Source organism: Hypanus sabinus, chromosome 1 (genome assembly GCF_030144855.1).
Source record: "Hypanus sabinus isolate sHypSab1 chromosome 1, sHypSab1.hap1, whole genome shotgun sequence".
Lineage (NCBI taxonomy): Eukaryota > Metazoa > Chordata > Chondrichthyes > Myliobatiformes > Dasyatidae > Hypanus > Hypanus sabinus.
This window is the reverse complement of record NC_082706.1, coordinates 213,024,583-213,038,428: the sequence shown is the minus strand read 5'-3', so window position 1 is coordinate 213,038,428 and position 13,846 is coordinate 213,024,583.

Sequence of the window (13,846 nt, the reverse complement as noted above, 5' to 3'; positions counted from 1 at the left end):
GCTGCTTGTTCTTTCTTCCAGCCAATAAAAGCCTACCTTAACCCACATCTCAGAGTTATTGATGGTGCATCAGGTTGTTATGGTGAAGTTCCGTATCTTTAACCAGTCGACTTCTGGAACATACAGTACTTAGATCAGGCGAACCCCAGTGCAGAGGGAAGGTAAACTCAAGACTTAGTAAAGACGAACAAAACAGAGGGAACTTAAATAGACAAACAAAACAAGGCATAGACTTGTTGATAACTAAAACAAGAGGTAGGTGAAAATGATCAACTAATAATTAGGGGAGGAGGAATGTCAGAGCCTGGAGGACTCTCACCCCCTCCCCCAGATGGCCAGACAGCAGCATGACACGGGTCTTATTTTCTTATGCAAATCAGCAATTCCTGCAATATGGAGCAACCAGGTGGTATCCAGCTGCTAGCATCAGCACTCAGGCACACGACCAGGATGAAACTAAACAATACCCAAGACTTTCTTTAAGACAGGGTGGCATCCCAGAGTGCTAGGTCCTCACACATGCTGCTGTTGCAAAACCAAATGTCGTTGCATCACTGCGGGCATGGAAAACCCAATGTCCAGAAGTGGAAAGTCTACAGAAAGTGGTGGATGCTACCCTCTATCACCATGGAGCATATTTACATAGAGGGCTCTCACTCCAGCCAAACAAAACATATTATATCAACACACATAACACGCTGGAGGAACTCAGCAGGTCAGCATCAGTGGAAACGAACAGTCAGCGTTTCAGGCCGAGACCCTTCATCAGGACACATATTATAAGTTATCAGGAATGCCTCTATATATGACCCCAAGATTCACTTTCTTGCAGGCATACTCAACAAATCCAATAACCACAATAGAACAACTGGGTGGATAACCAGTTTGCAAAAGACAACCAACTGCGCAAATACAAAAAAGAAAGGGAAAAAATCCATCAAGCTTCTAGGCCATGATTTCTTGCATAGGAGGTATAGGAGCCTTGGCTCCCACACCACCAGGTTCAGGAACAGTTACTACACTTCAACCATTAGACTCCTGAACTGATATGGATAACTTCACTCACTTCAGCACTGAACATATTTTACAATCTACAGATTCAATCTCAAGGACTCATGTTCTCGGCTTTATTTATTGTTTATTTGGACGATTTGTCTTTTGCACATTAGTTGTTTGTTGGTCCTTGTATAGGAATAGATATGCATAAATTGGAAGGTATTTCACAATGTTCCTGTAAATACCTGTAAGAAAATGAATCCCTGTGTGGTGTATGGTAACATACGTACATTGTTATTTCTTCGGCAGTTTGAACAGGGCACGACTGCACAAGTGCGTGGAGGTCGGCCGGTGAGAACAGCGGGAAGAGTTTAAAAGGAAGACAGATTTACAGAGCGGGCATCAATGGAGCGGGCGACGGAGTAGAGGGAGACAGAGTAGGAAGGCTTTGGCTCAAAGAGGCTTTGGCAATAAGGTGTCGAGGCCAGGTCGGTTAACTGTTTAAAATAAAGATAGAAGGTACATGTGTGAGGCCATTTTTCTGTGCTCGGTGTCAGATGTGGGAGGTCCCAGAGACTCCCAGCCTCCTGGATGGCCACATCTGCAGCTTCTTAGAGACAGTGTTAGGAAACTGGAGATGCAGCTCGATGACCTTCGTCTGGTCAGGGAGAGTGAGGAGGTGATAGAGAGGAGCTATAGGCAAGTGGTCTCACAGGAGACAGACAAGTATGTAACAGTCTGGAGGGGGAAGGACAAGAAGCAGGTTCTAGGGAGTACCCCAGTGGCTGTCCTCATTAACAATAAGTACTCCTGTTTGAGTTCTATGCAGGGGGGGAACAACCTACTAGGGCGAAGCAACAGTGGTCGTGCCTCTGGTTCAGAATCTGGTCCTGTGGCTCAGAAGGGTAGGGGAAAGGAAGAGGATGGCAGCAGTGATAGGGGACTCTGCAGTTAGGGGGTCAGACAGGTGATTCTGTGGATGAAGGAAAGAAACTTGGATGGTAGTTTGCCTCCCAGGTGCCAGGGTCTGGGATGTTTCAGATCACATCCAAGATATCCTGCAGTGGGAGGGAGAACGGCCAGAGGTCATGGTACATATTGGTACCAATGACATAGGTAGGAAAAGGGAAGAGTTCCTGAAAACAGACTACAGGGATTTAGGACGGAAGTTGAGAAGCAGGACCGCAAAGGTAGTAATCTCGGGATTACTGCTTGTGCCACGCAACAGGGAGTATAGGAATAGAATGAGATGGAGGATAAATGCGTGATTGAGGGATTGGAGCAGGGGACAGGGATTCAGATTTCTGGATCATTGGGACCTCTTCTGGGGCAGGTGTGACCTGTACAAAAAGGACGGTTTGCACTTGAATCCCAGGGGTGACCAATATCCTGGCAGGAAGGTTTGCTAAGCCTACTGGGGAGAGTTTGAATTGCTGGGGGATGGGAACCGAACTGAAGTGATGGAGGAAAGGGAGGTTGGCTCACAAATAGAGAAAGTTTGGAGACAGTGTGAAAGGGAGGATAGGCAGCTGATAGAGAAGGGATGTGCTCAGACCGATGGTTTGAGATGTGTCTATTTTAATGCAAGGAGTATCATGAACAAAGTGGATGAGCTTAGAGTGTGGATCAGTACTTGGAGCTATGATATTGTGGCCATTACAGAGACTTGGATGGTGCAGGGGATGGTTACTTAAAGTGCCAGGCTTTAGATGTTTCAGAAAAGACAAGGAGGGAGGCAAAAGAGGTGGGGCATGGCACTGTTGATCAGAGAGAGTGTCACGGCTGCAGAAAAGGAGTAAGTCACAGAGGGGTTGTCTATGGAGTCTCTGTGGGTGGAAGTTAGGAATAGGAAGGGGTCAATAACTCTACTGGGTTTTCTTTATAGACCACCTAATATTAACAGGGACATCAAGAAGCAGATAGGGAGACAGATTCTGGAAAGGAGTAATAATAACAGGGTTGTTGTGGTGGGAGATTTTAATTTCCCGAATATTGATTGGCATCTCCCTAGATTGAGGGGTTTAGATGGGGTGGAGTTTGTTAGGTGTGACACAATATGTAGATAAGCCTACAAGAGGAGAGGCTGTACTTGATCTGGTATTGGGAAATGAACCTGGTCAGGTGTCAGATCTCTCAGTGGGAGAGCATTTTGGAGATAGTGATCACAGTTCTATCTCCTTTACCATAGCATTGGTGACGGATAGGAACAGACAAGTTAGGGAAGTGTTTAATTGGAGTAAGGGGAATTATGAAACTATCAGACAGGAACTTGGAAGCAAAAACTGGAAACAGATGTTCTCAGGGAAACGTGCCAAAGAAATGTGGCAATTGTTCAGGGGGTATTTGCGTGGGGTTCTGAGTAGGTACGTTCCAATGAGGCATGGGAAGGATGATAGGGTACAAGATCCGTGGTGTACAAAGTCTGTTGTAAATCTAGTCAAAAAGAAAAGAAGAGCTTATGAAAGGTTCAAAAAACTAGGTAATGATTTGATTCTAGGAGATTATAAGGCTAGCTTAAGGATGAAATTAGGAGATCCAGAAGGAGCCATGAAAAGGCCTTGGTGAACAGGATTAAGGAAAACTCCAAGGCATTCTACAAGTATGTGAAGAGCAAGAGGATAAGAGGTGAGAGAATAGGACCAATCAGGTGTGACAATTGAAAAGTGTGTACAGAACCGGAGGAAATAGCAGAGGTACTTAATGAATACTTTGCTTCAGTATTCACTATGGAAAAGGAGCTTGGCAATTGTAGGTTTGACTTGCAGGGGACTGAAAAGCTTTAGAATGTAGATATTAAGAAAGAGGATGTGCTGGAGCTTTTGGAAAGCATCAAGTTGAATAAGTCACTGGAACTGGACAGGATAGTAAGCGAGGGATGAGATTGCTGAGCTTCCGGCAATGATCTTTGCATCATCAATGAAAAAGTGTGAGGTTCCAGCGGATTGGAGGGTTGCAGATGTTGTTCCTTTATTCAAGAAAGGAGTAGGGATAGCCCAGGAAATTATAGGCCAGTGAATCTTACTTCAGTGGTTGGTAAGTTGATGGAGAAGATCCTGAGGCAGCATTTATTGATATTTTGAGAGGCAAAATATGATTAGGAATAGTCAGCCTGGCTTTGTCAAAGGCAGATCGTGTCTTACGAGAGTGATTGAAATTTTTGAGGATGTGGCTAAACACATTGATGAAGGAAGAGCAGTAGATGTGATGTATATGGATTTCAGCAAGGCATTTGATAAGGTACCCCATGCAAGACTTATTGAGAAAGTAAGGAGGCATGGGATAAAAGGGGACATTGCTTTGTTGATCCAGAACTGGGTTGCCCACAGAGGGCAAAGAATGGTTGTAGATGGATCATATTCTGCATGGAGGTCGGCCACCAGTGGTGTGCCTCAGGGATCTGTTCTGGGACCCTTTCTCTTTGTGATTTTTATAAATGACCTGAATGAGGAAGTAGAAGGGTGGGTTAGTAAATTTGTTGATGACACAAAGGTTGGGGATGGGGGTGTTGTGGATAGATTACAGCAGGACATTGATAGGATGCAAAACTGGGCTGAGAAGTGGCAGATGGAGTTCAACCCAGATAAGTGTGAAGTAGTTCATTTTGGTAGGTCAAATATGATGGCAGAATATAGTATTAATGGTAAGACTCTTGGCAGTGTGGAGGATCAGAGGGATCTTGGGGTCTGAGTCCATAGGACACTCAAAGTTACTGTGCAGGTTGACTCTGTGGTTAAGAAGGCATAAGGTGCATTGGCCTTCATCAATCATGGCATTGAGTTAATAGCCGAGATGTAATATTGCAGCTATATTGGACCCTGGTCAGAACCCACTTAGAGTACTGTGCTCAATTCTGGTTGCCTTCCTATGGGATGGACGTGGGAACCATAGAAAGGGTGCAGAGGAGATTTACAAGGATGTTGCCTGGATTGTGGAGCATGCCTTATGAGAATAGGTTGAGTGAACTTGGCCTTTTCTCCTTGGAGTGACAGAGGATGAGATGTGATCTGATAGAGGTGTATAAGATGATGAGAGGCATTGATCGTGTGGATAGTCAGAGGCTTTTTCCCAGGGCTGAAATGGCTAGTATGAGAGGGCATAGTTTTAAGGTGCTTGGAAGTAGGTACAGAGGAGATGTCAGGATAAATTTTTTATGCAGAGAGTGGTGAGTGTGAGGAATGGGCTGCCGGCGGCGGTGGTGGAGGTGGAAACGATAGGGTCTTTTAAGAGATTCCTGGTTGGATACATGGAGCTTAGAAAAATAGAGCCTAGGTAGCTCTAGGTTAGGGAAATGTTTGACACACCTTTGTGGGCTAAAGGGCCTGTATTGTGCTGTATATTTTCTATGTTCTATGAAATTAACATTGACAATCACCAGTCTGAGCTTCAGTTTGTCTCAAAGCAAAGAGTAGATAGAAATCTGGCATTAATAGCAAGTGGATTCAGTACACTGTCCACAAAGATAAAACTGGAATGCCTCCTACTGGCTGAAGGATAAATTTCTTCACCCAGTAGCAGGCATTCTAGTTTCCAAGTTGAAAATCTACACCAGCATGGAGTGCCAGAATGAGAGCAGCAACAGCTGGTTGAGGGTTGAGAGTTTGCGTTTGTTGGCTTTTACAAATGTGCTGGGGCATCGTTTGCAGACCACATATTGGTGGGTCTGGCATCAAGACAAGAGTGCAGGGGAATTACCTCAAATTGTACTGCATTTGCCTGGCACGCAAGAGGTAGTAGGATCAATGCCTGCATTCTCCATTGTCCTCTGGATTCAGAGGCATGTAGGGCCATTCGCCTGCCATAGAATTGCTGGGTCTGTTGCAACACACAAAATTTGGAGGAGCTCAGCAGATCAGGCAGCAGCTATAGAAATGAATAAACATTCAATAGTTTGGACAGTGAAGGTGTTTGGTGAGCTGAAAGATCTGAGGGTAGGTAAGTCACCTGGACTATATGAACTACAACCCAGTGTTCTGAAAGAATCTATCTGAAGAGATTGTAGAGGCACAAGTAATGATCTTTTATTCTGGCATTCTCCTCCTTCCTTACCAGTCCTGAAGAAGGGTCTCAGCCCAAAACATCAAATGTTTATTAATTTCTGTACATGCTGTCTGACCTGCTGAGTTTCTCCAGCATTTTGTGTGTTGCTCTAAACATATAGTGCCTATAGTATCTCTTGTGTTGATGATTTCAGGGTCTGCAGCAAAACGTGCAGGACGGAGGAGAGAGAGCATATCCTGTCTGTTTCTACAAAGGTAAAGACATCCTATTGGGCTTAGTAGTGAACTGAGAGGAAGATACCCTCTCCAATGCCAGCACATCCTTTCTTAGATAACGGGCCCCAAATTACTCATAATTCTCCAAGTACGGTCTGACCAATGCCTGATAAAGACTCAGCATTACATCCTTGCTCATATTCTAGTCCTCTCAAAATGAATGCTAACACTGCATTTGCCTTCCTCACCACTGATTCAACTTGCAAGTTAACCTTTAGGGAATCCTGCACGTGGACTTCCAAGTTCCTTTGCACCATGGATTCCTGAATTTTATCCTAAATTTGGAAAATAGTTTATGCTTTTATTCATTCTACTTAAGTTCATCAGCATACATTTCACTACACTGTAATCCATCTGCAGCTTCTTTGCCCATTCTCCAATCTGTAGTCCTCTGCAGACTCCCTACTTCCTCAACAATACCTGCTTGCTTGGGGGGATGACCTAAGTTGTCAGATTTCTGATGATAGATGGAATAAAATTCTTATACGGGTTAATAAATCATCTTTCTGTGCTCGTCATTCTCTTCCACAATTTAAAGTGGTTCATAGAGCTTACATTTCTAAACAGAAGCTCTCCAGTTTTTACCCGAATGTTTCTCCACTTTGTAATAAATGCAACTCTGCTGATGCCTCCTTAATTCATATGTTTTGGTTTTGCCCTACAATTGAAAAGTTTTGGCAGGAAGTATTTCATACCTTCTCTCAACTTTTTAGGGTCCAATTTGACCCAAATCCCCTTACTGCCTTGTTTGGTATTATTGCAAATGAAGATATAACTTTAAATACTCCTAACCTACAGGTTTTAGTTTTTACCTCTCTTTTAGCAAGAAGAGCAATCTTGCTTAAGTGGAAGGAGTCTACCCCTCCTACACATCTTCAATGGCTACGTGATATTATGTCGTATTTAAATTTAGAAAAGATCCGCTGCACAGTCTTAAATTTGAAACAATCTTTTTATGATATTTGGGGACCTTTCCTAAATTACTTTTCCAATTTATAAAGTTTAACAGTGCACAGACTGTTATGTATATTTTTATCTTCCCTTCTTAAGTGAATATGTTTTTTTCCTAATTATCTATTGTCGTCCATCAGCTTTTTCCTTTGGTAGTTGGTAGGGGGTTGACCTTTTTTTTATATATATAAAAAAATTATTTTATGTTGTATGACCTATCTTTAAATTTTTGATTACAGAGTGGTATACCTTTATGTGTTATGCTATAACATTTTTATCAATTTTATTACAATATATGAATGTACACAAGTTATGTTGAGATGTATCTATGTGTTGCACTCTGTAAATCTTTTTTTTCTTCTGAATAAAAATATAGTAAAAAGAAAGAACAATACCTGTCTCTACACCTATCCTCATATTATCTGCAAATTTGGCCATAAAGCCATCAATTCCTTCATCCAAATGATTTGAAAAGAAGCAGCCCTATCAAACCACTGCAGCACACTACTAATCACTAGCAGCTAACTAGAAAAGGCTCCTTTATTCATGCTTTTTGTCCTCTTGCAGTCAGTCAATCTTCTATCCATGTTGGTATCTTTCCTTTAATACCAATGTCCCTCACGAGAGACTCATCCAGAAAGTCATGAGGCATGGGATAAGTGGAACCTTGGCTGTTTGGATAAAAAATTGGCTTAAAAGAAGAAAGCAGAGGGTAGTTGTGGAAGGAAAGTATTCTGCCTGGAGGTTGGTAACTAGTGGAGTGCCGCAGGGATCTGTTCTGGGACCCCTGCTATTTGTGATTTTTATAAATGACCTGGATGTAGAGGTGGAAGGTTGGGTGAGTAAGTTTGCGGATGGCACGAAGATTGGAGGAGTTGTGGATGGAGCTGTAGGTTGTCAAAGGTTACAAGAGGATATAGACAGGCTGCAGAGTTGGGCAGAAAAATGGCAGATGGAGTTCAATCCGGACAAGTGTGAGGTGATGCAGTTTGGAAGGAAAAACCAGAAGACTGAGTACAGGATTAATGGTCAGTTACTTAAGAGTGTGGATGAACAAAGGGAACTTGGGGTTCAAATCCATAAATCCCTCAAGGTCGCTGCACAGGTTGATAGGGTAGTTAAGAAGGCCTATGGGATGCTAGGCTTCATAAACAGGGTGATTGAGTTCAAGAGTAGAGAGGTCATGTTGCAACTCTACAAATCTCTGGTGAGACTGCACTTAGAGTATTGTGTTCAATTCTGGTCACCTCATTATAGGAAGGATGTGGAAGCTATGGAGAGGGTGCAGAGGAGATTACCAGGATGTTGCCTGGTTTGGAGAACAAGTCATATGAAACAAGGTTAGCAGAGCTGGGACTTTTCTCTCTGGAGCATAGAAGAATGAGAGGGGACTTGATAGAGGTCTACAAGATTATGAGAAGCATAGATAGGGTGGATAGTCAGTACCTGTTTCCCAGGGCACCAATAGCAAACACCAGGGGGTATAGGTACAAAATTAAGGGAGGGAAGTTTAGGGGAGACATCAGGGGTAAGTTTTTTACACAAAGAGTTGTGAGTGCCTGGAATGACTTGCCAGGGATGGTGGTGGTGGCTAAAACATTAGGGGTATTTAACAGCCTCTTGGACAGGCACATGGATGAAAGAAAAAAGGAGGGTTATGGGGTAGTGTGGGTTTAGTACTTTTTTTTAAGGATTATATGGGTTGGCACAACATGGAGGGCTGAAGGGCCTGTACTGTGCTGTAGTGTTCTAGTGTTCTATGTTCTATGGCTCTTGTTAAGCAGCCTGATTTGCAACAGTTTATCAAAGACCTTCTGAAAATCCAAGTTGACAATACCTACTGACTCTCCATTGTCCATCCTGCCTGTTATTTCTTCAAAAAATTTCAATTGGTTTGTCAGGCAAGGAAACCATGCTGACCGGCCTAGTTTATCATGTGTCTGCAATACCCTGAACATTCATCCTTAATAATGGACTCCATCATCTTTCCAACCACTGACATCAGGATAACTGGCCTATAATTTCCTTTCTTCTCTCTCCCCCCCTTCTTAAAGAGTGGAATGACATTTGCAATTTTACTTTCCTCTGGAGCCATGCAGAATCTATTGATTATTGAAAGATCAATACTAATGCCTGTACAATCTCTTCATCTAGCTCTTTCAGATCCCTGGGTTGTAGTCCATCTGGTCCAGGTGACTTATCCACCTTCAGATCTTTCAGTTTCCCAAGCACCTTCTGTGTGGCAATAGCAACAACACTCAATTCTTCCCCCTGACACTTGAATTTCTGGCACATTGCTGGTGTCATTCCTCACTGACACAAAATATTTGTTGAGTTCACCTGCCATTTCGTTGTTCCTCCATTACTTCCTCCACAGCATAATTTTCCAGTGGTCCAATATCCACTTTTACCTCTCTTTTACTCTTTACATGTACACCGCATTTGACACATGTGAAGCCTTGGGAGCAGGTGGTTGATGGCCGTATGAGCAGCTGATGTGTATCACAAATCCTGATTATGTGACCACTGACACCAAGCAGACAATCTCTGAAGATTATTTATAATGGCTGGGGTCACCGTCTTGTAAAGAAACTGCCCAGAAGAAGGGAACAGCAAACCAATTCTCTAGAAAAATTTGCCAAGAACAAACATAGTCAAAGACCATGATTGCCTACATCATCAACATGGCACATCATGATGAAGATGATATTTGACAAAAATGTTGGCATCCTCCTTTATCCACAGTATGATTCCTTGAGGAAGTCTTCTCCTTTTCTTGCTGCTCAAGTGCTGGTCATTAAACAACTCTCACACTCGATGCACTGTTCTTTTTTGTTCTGTCCTCCCCTCCTCTTTTTCTGCACCTTACATCCTGTTTATGCCTAATTTGATCCAGCTCTGATGAATATTTCTCTCCTCATGCATGCCTTCACAGTGTCTGTGATGTTACTGTGTCCATGTGAGAATCCTACAGTATTCTGGCCTTGCTGTCAAGCACCATTCTCTTCTGTAATTTCATCAAAATTTCATTACTTCAATCTGTCATTGATCTTGTAACTTCTTTGTGGTATCTATATTACAATATAAACTTACTTAAAGATTACTAATTTCTCCAGAGGTTTAGCATTAATACGGAGTCCTTTTTTGCATGTACTCACCACTAATAAATCAGCCATGATGGAATGGTAGAGCAGACTCAATGGGCTGAAGGCCTAATTCTGCTCCTATGTCTCGTGGTCTGATGCTTTTCATTGAAACTCAATTTAGGCTAAGACAGAACGTTCTACCAAAAGTAATGATGAAGATAATTCCACATTTAGTGTACAGAGTAAGTGATAAAACTGATTTTTAAAATAAAGGTTTGTTATGAACCTTCATAACTGTGGTAGTGATTTAGACAGTGAAATATAACCATATAACCATATAACAATCACAGCACGGAAACAGGCCATCTTGGCCCTCCTAGTCCGTGCCGAACCCTTAATCTCACCTAGTCCCACCTACCCGCACTCAGCCCATAACCCTCCACTCCTTTCCTGTCCATATACCTATCCAATTTTACCTTAAATGACACAACTGAACTGGCCTCTACTACTTCTACAGGAAGCTCATTCCACACAGCTATCACTCTTTGAGTAAAGAAATACCCCCTTGTGTTTCCCTTAAACTTCTGCCCCCTAACTCTCAAATCATGTCCTCATTATACAATAATATTCAGAGCAAAATCACCTTTCAGGCATTATGACTACAAGGAAGATTTTTAGAGGTCAGTCAGGTCATTTCCAATATGCATTGGCATCGTTTGAATTTACTGAGAACAATTAGAGATGACAACAGAACTAAACATAGTCAAAGTTTGACCTTTTGAATTCAGTATCAAATACTGAAAGGTCTAGATAGATTGGATGTGGAGAGGATGTTTACTATAGTGGGGGAGTCATAGACCAGAGGGCACAAGCTCAGAATAGAGGAATGTCCATTTAGAACAGAGATGAATATGAATTTCTTTGGCCAGTGGGTGGTGAATCTGTGGAATTCTTTGCCACAGATGGCTGTGAGGCCATGTTGTTGAGTATATTTATAGCGGAGACTGATTTTTAATTAGTAAGGTTGTCAAAGGTTACAAGGAGAAAGTAGGAAAAAGGGTTTGAGAGGGATAATAAACCAGCTATGATGGAATGGTCGAACAGACTTGATGGGCTGAATGGCCTAATCCTAAGTCTTATAGTCCTATTTTATGGTTGATGACATGAATGTATTTAAAGTTAAAGTGAAGTTGGCCAGTGGCGCAATGGATAACGTGTCTGACTACGGATCAGAAGATTGTAGGTTCGACTCTTACCTGGCTCGATGATGTTTTCCTCATTCTTTTATTGAGAAAGTAAGGAGGCATTGGATCCAAGGGGACATTGCTTTGTGGATCCGGAACTGACTTGTCTACAGAAGGCAAAGAATAGTTATAGATGGGTCATATTCTGCATGGAGGTTGGTGACCAGTAGTGTGCCTCAGGGATCTGTTCTAGGACCCTTACTCTTTGCAATTTTTATAAATGGCCTGGATGAGGAAGTGGAGGGTTGAGTTAGTAAATTTGCTGATGACAGAAAGGTTGGGGATGGGGGTGTTGTGGATAGTGTGAGGGCTGTCAGAGGTTGCAGTGGGACACTGATAGGATGCAAAACTGGGCTGAGAAGTGGCAGATGGAGTTCAACCCAGACGTTAACTCAGTCTATTAAGAGACTTTTAGATAGGTGCATGGAGCTTTGTAAAATAGAAGGCTACAGGCAAGCCTAGTAATTTCTAAGGTACAGACATGTTCGGCACAGCTTTGTGGAGTGAAGAGCCTGTGTTGTGCTGTAGGTTTTCTATGTTTCTAAGTGTGAAGTGGTTCATTTTGGTAGGTCAAGTATGATGGCAGAATATAATATTAATGGTAAGACTCTTGGCAGTGTGGAGGATCAGAGGGATCTTGGGGTCTGAGTCCATAGGACGCTCAAAGCAGCTGTGCAGGTTGACTCTGCAGTTAAGAAGGCATACGGTGTATTGGCCTTCATCAATCGTGGGATTGAGTTTAAGAGCCAAGATGTAATATTGGACCCTGGTCAGACCCCACTTAGAGTACTGTGCTCAGTTCTGGTTGCCTTCCTATAGGATGGACGTGGGAACCATAGAAAAGGTGCAGAGGAGATTTACAAGGGTGTTGCCTGGATTGGGGAGCATGCCTTATGAGAATAGGTTGAGTGAACTCGGCCTTTTCTCCTTGGAGTGACAGAGGATGAGATATGATCTGGTAGAGGTGTATCAGATGATGAGAGGCATTGATCATGTGGATAGTCAGAGGCTTTTTCCCAGGGCTGAAATGGCTGCCACAAGAGGACACAGGTTTAAGGTGCTGGGGAGTAGGTACAGAGGAGATGTCAGAGGTAAGTTTTTTTATGCAGAGAAAGGTGAGTGCGTGGAATGGGCTGCAGGCAAAGGTGGTGGAGGCAGATACGATAGGGTCTTTTTGTATTTTTGGATCTGTACATGGAGCTTGGAAAAATAGAGGGCTATGGGTACCCTAGTAATTTCTAAGGTAAGGCTTCGACACAATTTTGTGGGCCGAAGGGCCTGTATTGTGCTCTAGGTTTTCTGTTTTTAAAATTAAAATATTTTAAAAAAGATAACATTTGTACAGCATTGATGTTTCTGTATAAGCTTTCAGTCCTCTGCAGCAGGGGTCACCAACCCATCTCGTACTGCGGACTAGTTTAATATTTACAATATTCTTGTGGACCGGCTGACCAGGGTTGGGAGGGGGGGTGGTTGGTGGTGTTAATCACGACCGGAATATAGGTGATAAATCAACTATAAGTCACTTATGAGTGGCTAATACACTCAATTTCATTTTTAAAAGGGTTTATCTAACAAATGTAATATTAAACACACAGCACATATTTTCCTTGCATGAATATGGTGATAAGTCAATAGCATCATAACATTTTAAGTAACATTTGGATATTAAACACACAGCGCATATTTTCCTCATATGAACATATAAAATCACACCAATATTGCTGAATCAGTGGGAGCCCTGGGCTTGTTTCCCTGCAACAAGATGGTCCCATTAAGGGGTGTTGGGAGATTGCGATACTCGAAGCGGGTTCCTTATGTCCAGTCTATTCCGTAATTCAGCTTTCATTGCATTCATTGCAGAAAACCCCGCTTTGCAGAAATATGATGTTGGAAATGGAAGCAACATTTTCAGTGCTTTCATGGCTATCTCAGGATATTCAGCCTTGACTTTGATCTAGAATGCTGGCAGAGGTGTTATGTCAAACATACTTTTCAGCCCACTGTCATTTGCAAGCTCGAGGAGTTGATCTTCTTCCCACGCTGACGTGGATGATTCACCGGGGGCATTCACAAATGGGTCATGGACCCATTCCTTTGCACGTCTTGGGTCATTTGCGGTTAGGAAGTAACGCTTGAATTCTGTCGACAGTGACGATAGGTGATCGTGCACCAGCTGTGAGAAGGACGGTGCAGCCTCAGTCTCTCCCAAAATCCCAGCTAATGTTGGGAACATGTCAAATATGCCCCTGTCCACTCGCTGTCCCCACAGTTCCAGTTTGGCTTTGAAAGTAGA